We start from the raw sequence: 10,223 nt of genomic DNA, 5'->3' as shown, positions 1-10,223 counted from the left end.
CTCTTTTACCCTTTTACTTGTTTCAGTCATTTGACTGCGGCCATGCTGGAGCACCACCTTTAGTCGAGCAAATCGACCCCGGGACTTATTCTTAGTATGCCCAGTACTTATTCTATTGGTCTCTTTTGCCGAACTGCAAAGTGACGGGGACATAAACACACCAGCATCAGTTGTCAAACAATGCTAGGGAGACAAACACAAACACACAAACACACATACATATATATATATACATATATACGACAGGCTTCTTTCAGTTTCCGTCTACCAAATCCACTCACAAGGCATTGGTCGGCCCGGGGCTATAGCAGAAGACACTTGCCCAAGATGCCACGCAGTGGGACTGAACCCGGAACCATGTGGTTGGTTAGCAAGCTACTTACCACACAGCCACTCCTGCTCTATGTTTCTCTCAAATAATTTTGAATATAACAAAGAATTTATTAAAATAACTTAGTTATATGATTAAGCTAGTGTTAGGAAAATAAATTGTGACTAAGGTTTGGGGGAAGATTTTAATTCAAAACTTATGAAAGCAAAACATTTGTACTACAAAGCTAGAGGCAGTTTCAGTCGGTTTGGTATAGAAAGGGTTAAAAATAAATGTGGCAGGTAGGAGGATTGAGATGTGGCCCTCCTGAAAGAGGAAGGCTTCTAGGGATAATCAAGGAACCCCACTGTCCGAGATTTCCCTGAAACCTCAGGCACAAGTGTTCTCTCCGATTCCTTCTCTCCATTCTTGCTATTTTTGCAACTTTCACCAACCTTTCAATAAACTCACTCAAGGCAGCACTTCCCTCTCTATTCTCAATTTCCTTTTCAAGTGAAACTTGAATAATAATTATAATAATAATAATCCTTTCTCCTAAAGGCATAGGACCTGAAATTTGGAGGGAGGGGACTAATCAATTACATCAACCCCAGTGTTTCACTGGTACTTAATTTACTGACCCTAAAAGGATGAAAAGCAAAGTCGACCTCAACAGAATTTGAAATCAGAATGTAGAGACTGAAATGCTGCTAAGCATGTTACCTGGCATGCTCATGATTCTGCCAGCTCACTGCTTTACTACTACTACTTCTATGGTGACTACTACTACTACTACTACTACTAATAATAATAATAATAATAATCCTTTCTACTATAGGCACAAGGCCTGAAATTTGCAGGAAGAAGCTAGTCAATTACATTGACCCCAGTGCTCAACTGGTACTTATGTCAGAGACTCAAAAAGATGAAAAGCAAAGTCGACTTCAGCAGAATTTGAATGCAGAATATAAGTCCAAGGCCTGCAATTTCGGGGAAGGGAATAAGTCGATTACATCAATCCCAGTGTTCAACTGGCACTTATTTTATCCACCCCAAAAGGATGAAAGACAAAGTCGACCTTGGTAGAATTTGAACTCAGAATGCAGTGACTGACGAAATACTGCTAAGCATTTTACTCAGCATGCTAACGATTCTGTCAGCTTGCTGCCTTAAATGTGATAAAAATAATAATCAATTCTACTAAAGGTACAAAGCCTGAAATTTCAGGGTAGGTGACTATTTGATTACATCAACCCCAGTATTTCACTGGTACTTAATTTATCAATCCCAAAAGACTGAAATGCTAACGATTTTGCCAGCTCGCCACCTTATGATAATAATAATAGTAATAATAATAATAATCCTTTCTACTAGGCCTGAAATAATGATAATGATAATGATGATGATGAAGATGATACAGCTATTGCTGCTACTACTACTGCTGTCTGAAGGCATTAATCTTCATACTGGTAAAAAGGGATGAACATCTATCTGCTGTATATCCATTAATGTTATATCCCCTAAAGATATAACATGGATACTACAGACTGAACAGTACTCATCCCAGGAATATGGACAATGAACTTAAGAGATGTGATTTGTGGAAATGTGCATAGTGATGCATTAAATGTTTATAAATTCTATCCAAGGATTATTGTTATTAATACATGAGTGTGTGTATGTGTATGTGTTTGTGTGTGTGTGTGTTTGTGTGTGTGTATGTGTGTATTTATACATATACATTGATATATATGTATGTATATGTATGCATATATATGTATGTATATATATGTGTGTATATATATATGTGTGTGTTTATTATGTTAATGTGTGTGATGGGTATCTTTCAGTTTCTGTCTTGTCTACTAAATCTACTCAGAGGGCTTTGGTCAGCCCAGGGCTATAATAGAAGACATTTGCCCAAGGTGCCATGCAGTGGGACTGAACCTGGAACCATGTGGCTGAGAAGTGAACTTTTTGTCACGCAGTCACAATATATACATGTGAATAGGCACATGTGGTATACTTAATTTTGCCATATAATAGCAAGAGAATGTGAAAAAAGGGATTGCAAATGAAGGAGAGCAATAGTTAAAAACATTTCAGTAGCAGTAGACTTTGGGAAGTGTTATAAACTTGCTTGGAAAGCGGTGAGTGCTGGCAATTTTGGAAGAGCATTCAAAGATTTTATCTTATGAAAGGTCTATCACTTTAACTTGTGACATGTCAACATGCATCGTTTTTAGTGTTGCGCTGAATTAATATTTATGAGATCATTAAAAATTTTAGTGATTATCGTTGGTTCATGGCAATGAGATTTTTGAGAATCATCATCATCATCGTTTAACGTCCGCTTTCCTTGCTAGCATGGGTTGCACGATTTGACTGAGGTCTGGCGAACCAGATGGCTGTACCAGACTCCAATCTGATCTGGCAGAATTTCTACAACTGGATGCCCTTCCTAACGCCAACCACTCCGAGAGTGTAGTGGGTGCTTTTACAAGCCACCGGCACATGGGTCAGTCAGGTGATACTGACAATGGCCAATCTCAAATGGTGCTTTTTATGTACCACCTGCACAGGAGCCAGTCCAGCTGCACCTCGCTCAAATGTTTTTTTTTTCATTTGCCACCAGCACAAGTGCTAGTGAGATGATGCAGGTAACGATCACGCTGGAATGGTCCTGCTAATAAAAGTTCAACTGAAATCTTTGTCTGCAAGAGATGAGAATAAGATATGTATTTATTATGATCATTGTCAAGGTGGCAAGCTGGTAGCATCATTAGCATGTCAGGCAAAATGTTTAGTGGCATGTCATCTGCCTTTATGTTCTGAGATCAAATTCCACCGCAGTTGATTTTGCTGTTCACACTTTTGTAGTCAATAAATTAAGCACCAGTGAAGTACAGAGGCCGATGAAATTGACTATCCCCACCTCACAAATTCCAGGCCTTGTGCCTATAGTAGAAAGGGTTATGATGATTATTATTAAGGTGGCAGAATAGCAGAACCATTAGTACATCTTGTGAAATGCCTAGAAGTATTTTGCCTATCTTCGCATTTTGAGTTCAAATTTCACCGAGACTGACTTTGACTTTCATCTTTTCAAAGTCAATAAATTAAGTACCAGTGAAACACTGGAATCGATGTAATCAACTTATCCCTCACTAAAACTTTCAGCTCTTGTGCCTATAGCAGAAAGCCTTATTATGATTATTGTTATCAAGGTGGAAAGCTGGCAGAAACATTAGCACACTGGACAAAAAGTTTTGCAGTATTTCATCCAATTTTAAATTCTGATCTTGAATCCCATCAAGGCTGATTGTAATTTTCATCCTTTCAGGGTTGAAAACAGGGTTGATAAAATAAATACTACTTGATTAGTGAGGTTGATATAATCAACTTGCGCTTCCCACAAAAGTTCAGGCTGCATGCCAACAGTAAAAAGGATTATTTAACCTTTCATCATCTGTTACAAGATCACCTCCTCCTCTCTTGAAAATTTTTTTTTTGTCTTGCAAGTACCTGGTGACCCTGTCAGTGCAGGTGCCACTCAAAAGCACCCAGTCTACACTGTAAAAGTGGTTGGTGTTCGAAAGGACATCCAGCTGTAAAACCCTTGCCTAAACTGACCTCGCCTGTGCTTGTGCCATGTAAAAAGCACTAAGTCCACTCTGCTGGATGGTTGATGTTAGGAAGGGCATCTAGCTGTAAGAACCTTACCAAAACTGACCTCATCTGTGCTTGTGCCACATAAAAAGTACTAAGTCCATTCTGCCGAGTGGTTGATGTTAAGAAGGGCATTCAGCTGTAAAAATCCTGTCAAAACAGTCACAAAAGTCTGGTGAAGGTTTCTACTTGGCTGGCTCTTGTGAAACCATCCCACCCATGCGAGCATGGAAGGCAAATATTAAACGATGATGATGATATATCAAAGACAACCTCTAATGGGATTTGACCTTAGAACTAGTACTATACAAGCTGTACTGTGAAGGGTCTATATAATCCCAAGTACTTAGAGAATTTGAATTATTTTTGCTTTAATATTATATTTGCTTTATTGCGTATTTTAAGATAAATGTTTATTAATTTTAATGTCTAGGGGCCAATAAAATAATGTACAAGTCAAATTATTGGGGTTGATATAATCAATTATACTCTTAACCCCAAATCTTTGGCCTTGGTCTATGACAGAAATTGATATTTTTAAGGTTTAGCAGTTGGTGGTGGTGAATTACTGAAACTTTTACTTTCGTACTGATGATAGTGTTTGTTTGGTAATGGTAGTGGTGGTGGTGGTGGTGGTGGTAGGGGTGCTGATGGGAGGAATATGGTCGAACCTATTCTACTCTATTACTGTGTCGCAGACAGACCAGCCATGTAACTATTTCTGTAACTATTCCGATGAACAAGAGGAATTTATTATCAATTAGGATTGTAAAAAAAAAAGGGGTGGTAGTAAGAGAGGAGGAGATGAAGGGAGAAGAAAGATGTAGAAAGAGAGAGAGAGAAACAGGAAAGAAATAGATTAAAAATATATAAAGAACAATACAGATAATAGCTCTAAAACAATAAGACAAACACATTCTAACTAAAAATATACAAAAAAATACATTAATGAAAAAAAAATATAAAAGCAAAAGTAATATTGACAAAGCAATAAAATGAGAAAGAAAGGAAGAAAGGAGATGAGGAACAAAAACAACAACAAAATAAAAAAAAGAGTAATAAAATAATAGAGAAGGAAGCAATAACAACAACAGGAGCAACTGTAATTAGAGGACCAAAGAAAATTAACAAATAAAAAAGGATTAGTGAAGTCAAGGAGCGGGATGAGGCAGGGCAGCACAGGGCAGTGTAGTTTGGTTAGATAACAACAACAACAACAGCAATGAGATCAACAAAACTGAACAAAGATCAACAATAAGAAGAATGGTAGAGAAGTGAGGGATTATGGGGAAAGGTTATTGAGACTACAATAAAACAACACCCAACAACAACAACAACAACAGCAAACACTACAACATAATCAAGAACAAAATCGTATGACTATAACAAAAACAAGTAAAAATAAAAAATAAAAAAAAAACAGGGGAAAAAAAAAGAAAAATCTACTACGGCAGCAACAACATCAAAATGAAAAAGACAAGGATATACAACAATAACAACAATAACAACAAATAGTGCTGCAGTGATTTAAAGTCACATACATATATACATACACACACACACTCACATCCATATATATACATATATATGTATATATATCTATATCTATATTATATATATATATATATTATAATATATATATATATATATATATTATATATATATATTTATACATACATGTATATATATATGAATGTATGTGTGTGTACACATATATATAATTATATATATATGTCTATACATATTTATATATAGAGATATATAGATGCATAATACATAAATACACACACACACACACACACACATATATACACATATATACATATATTCATATATATATATATATATGTATATATATATATATATATATATATATATATATATAATATATATATATATATATATATATATACACACACACACAAAATGTACAAGTGCGGTAGTAATAACAACAACAGCAACAATATTAGAATATAAAATGGAATGAAATGAAATGAAAGAACAACTGACTAATCAACAAGGACAACAGAATGAACTTCTGATGAAAGACATCACTGCTGCCCCCAACTTCCACCACCAGACAACATCAACAACTACTACAAGAACAAGACAAACAACAGTTTAAAGGTGAAACACCTATCTATCTATCTATCTATCTATCTATCTATCTATCTATCTATCTATCTATCTATCTATCTATCTATCTATCTATCTCTCTATATATATATATACACTCATATATATAATATATATATATAAATATATATATATTATATCTACGTATATATTATATATATACATATATATATGTATATATACACATATATATGAGTGTGTGTGTATGTATATGTATGTGTGTGTATATATATATATATGTAGGTAGATATGTATATGTTTATGTATGAATATATATAAATTAATGTGTGTGTGCGTGGAGCAAACAACTTGTAATACAATGAACAAATTAATATAAGACAACTAGCAACACCATCAACACTACCATTACAATAAATCATTAACAACAACAACAACAACAACAACAACAGCAACAAAATACAAAGACACACAAGCATTAAAAACCTAAAAGCAAAGAAAATTGCTCCTACCACCATTCCTCATTTCCTCAACTAACTTCACCGTTTTCAGAGATGATTGCTGTGCAATTCTCTTTTACCAAAATGATGGAGAAGTGGGGAAAGAAAAAAAAAAGGAAAAGATAAGAAGACCAAAGAAAAGACAAGAGAAAAGAAAAATAAGGGAGAACCAAAAACAAAAAAAAAGCAAAAAAATATGCGACAACAAAAAAGCTGTGGTACAATAGTATTTCTTTAAGGTTCCTTGCAATAGAATTTGGTAAAGAGATTGAAAAGCAAGTTATTTTCCATTTGACTACTTAGATCCCTTGTTTCTGCCTTAAAACTGCAGAGAAAAGTTTAGGTAGGTGGTAGTGTATGTGTGTGTGTGTGGACAGGAGCTTTTGGTAGTGGTACAAGGTGGCAGGGATGGGATGGTGAGCAAGGAAAGGCATTGGCACGGTGCAACATGGTATTGCTTTGTAGGCTGGGATGAGTTTTGTGATGGTGATGTGGTGGTGGTGGTGGTGGTGGTGGTGGTGGTGTTGGCGAGTTTGGTGTGGGCATTTTGTGTGAGGTTCGGGGTGGAGGGTGGGGGCAAGGAAGATAATAGCTTCTGCTTAGATTAGGGTTAATAGCTTCCTTAATCAGGCTATGTAATAAAGAAAAGAATAGAGTTTGAGCGGTAAATAACTGAGAATCACAAGATATCATTTCCTTCAGATTGATTGTAGCAATTATGATGACAACGATGATGGCGATGACGATGATGATGAGGAAGATAATGATGATGACGATAATGATGATGGTGGTGGTGGTGATGGTGATGGTGGTAGTGATGGTAGTTGTGTGACGGCAATGATGATGATGATGATGATGATGATGATAATGATGATGATGAGAATGAAGATATGGGGTCAGTGGTGGGGATCGTCATTATGATTGTGATGATGGTATTGTCTATAATCATAGCAGTAGACATGGTAGTGGTAGTAGTAGTAGTAGTAGTAGTAGTAGTAGTAATGATGTGCATGGTGTTGGTGTTTCTCATAGCAGTGACAAAGTATTGGTCATGATTATGGTAACAGTTGTAGGTTGTGGAGGAGCGATGAAGTGGCCAGGGGAGGAGTGATACTGGAACTACTGCAGTGGTTGTGGAAATGGAGTTCAGCATGGAATAATGGAGGTAGCTGTGGTGGTAGTGGAGGAGGGGGAGGAGGAGGAGGAGGAGGAAGAAGAAGAAGAAGAAATGTTTAAGGAACTGATTAAGCTCCTTGCAGATGATTGAACTTCCTGTTCTTGACTGTGCATATGCCATCCCCTTTTCCTGTCACCACCACTCACTCTACTTAATCCCTGATTCCCAAACTATACCCTTTGCTCAAACCTCTGGCCTCCAGAATTACTTGCAACTGGATTTCCTCCTTGCCCTTTGTCTCTCCACTACCATTAACCTTCGGCATTCCAAATTTAATCATTAACACTAATAACCTTCTTCAATTATCCCGATTAACTTGTCTAAGAGACCGTGAAAGGGCAATGACCATTGCTCTTTATAATCAAATTACCAAAATCAAAGCGAAAATAATTACTTTGCTTGTTTTTACTCATTGCCATTTAATTTTTTATTTCTTTTTTATTATAAGCACTTGAGAAATAATTAGAACTTATTAATTAATATGACAACAAAGCTTCCTTGACCAACATACAACAGAAACCCACCAAGAATATCTTGTCTCTTCACTGATTTCTTTCAACTGATGCATTAATTTCCTTTGTGAACCAACATAGAAGCTCCTCACAGTCACTGTTCTTTCCCTGAAATAGCAGCAAAATATCCTTTAACCCTTTAGCATTCAAATTACTCTGTGAAATGTAATGCTTATTTACACAAATTGTTTTGAATTAACCATGTATTTGTAAATCCTTAATTTATGAATTCCCATCCAAAGTTCTTGTTATTACTATATTCATCCTACACTATACTGGCACCAGGCTAATAACTTTCCCATGAATTTACTCTGCAAGATGGGAACATTAAGTGGTAACCAGGATAAATAGCATAGGAGCTTTTATGAGTGCACTCAGAAACGTTTCATACAAAACAGACTCAAAGTATAAATATGACAAAAAATTGGAAATTATGCAATGAAGTCTATCAGCTATTTAATTTTATGTGTGTGTGTGTATGTAAATATATATATCTTTTACATTTTATCTTTTACTTGTTTCAGTTATTTGATTCTGCCCATGCTGAGGCACTGCTTTGAAGAATTGTTAGTCAAATAAATTGACACCAGTAACTATACTTTATTTAAGTCTGGTACTTATTCTATCAGTCTCTTATGCCAAACTGCTAAGTTACCGGGATGTAACACACCAACACTAGTTGTCAAGCAGTGGTGGGGCACAAACACAGTCACAAAGAAACATGCATACACACCCATCCTGCCCTTACCCATCTCCCATTTATCCCTTAACTACCACCTGTCCACCCTACCCCTCCAGCACACCTTTCTCTGAGATTTTTGGTGACTCCAGTCCAACCCCTCCACCTAACACATCTTCCCTTGCTTATCACTTCTCTCCTTCAAATGAGCCCATAACCTGCATGACCACCTGGTTCAGTTTCTTCCCTACCCCTGCTTCCCAGCCTGACTCCTTTCCTTGCTCCCACCCATGCTGTCACACCTGCTTCTACCTCTCCAATACCACCATCCTCACTGGCACCCATTACTGTCCCCATCTTGTCACTGTCTCCTTTACCTGCACCTCTAGTAATGTTATTTATTGCATCTCTTGTTCTCTCTGTCCATCCCTGTAGATTGGTCAAATGGAACGCCGCTTGGCTGACTGGTTCACGAGCACCTCCAAAACATCAGACTCAGCAATGACACCCTGGCCTCATGCTACTTTCACTCACTCTATTGGTCATTAGCTATAACATCTGTCTGTGTTCAGACTGTCTCTGCACAAGGGCCACCCGGACTTCCACCTTCGCTGTGAACAGGAATTAATCTTCTCCCTTTGTTCTTTTACACTATATGGGCTTAACTTACTACCTCTCTTCATCTGACTCCAACCCCACATGGATTCTCACACACATCCAACTGCCCCCTCCACTTACACACCTGCATATCACCTACTTTGGTATCCTCACGTCACACACACCTCTATACAAACACCCATACACACTCCTACACCCACACAAGCACGTAATACCTGAACACAGACAATATATACACACACACACCACACACATAAACACACGTAACACACATAAACACATGCAACATGTGTAAACAAAGATAACTTTCACCTACAAACATACACTATACACATGCATACACATGTGTACACACCACCTGAACAAGCAGACATCAACTGCTACACACAATTTAGACACACACACATATATTAGACTCACTTGCCTCATTCTCACACACACACACCAACACATGTTACTCACTCAACCCCATTCTCCCCATTCGTGCACACTCACATCACACTCACTCACCCCCATTCACACATAGACACTCACACACACCATTCTCACATACACACACATGCTTGCACATCTTAGTTCGCCATTACCTTTATTGTTATTATTATTATTATTATCTCCCTTTTATTCAATCTCTTTTTTCTAGATGCCTTGCCATTTGGACCGT

This window comes from Octopus sinensis, linkage group LG3 (assembly GCF_006345805.1).
Source record: "Octopus sinensis linkage group LG3, ASM634580v1, whole genome shotgun sequence".
Lineage (NCBI taxonomy): Eukaryota > Metazoa > Mollusca > Cephalopoda > Octopoda > Octopodidae > Octopus > Octopus sinensis.
The sequence above is the reverse complement of the archived record's forward strand: the minus strand, read 5'-3'. Positions refer to the sequence as shown.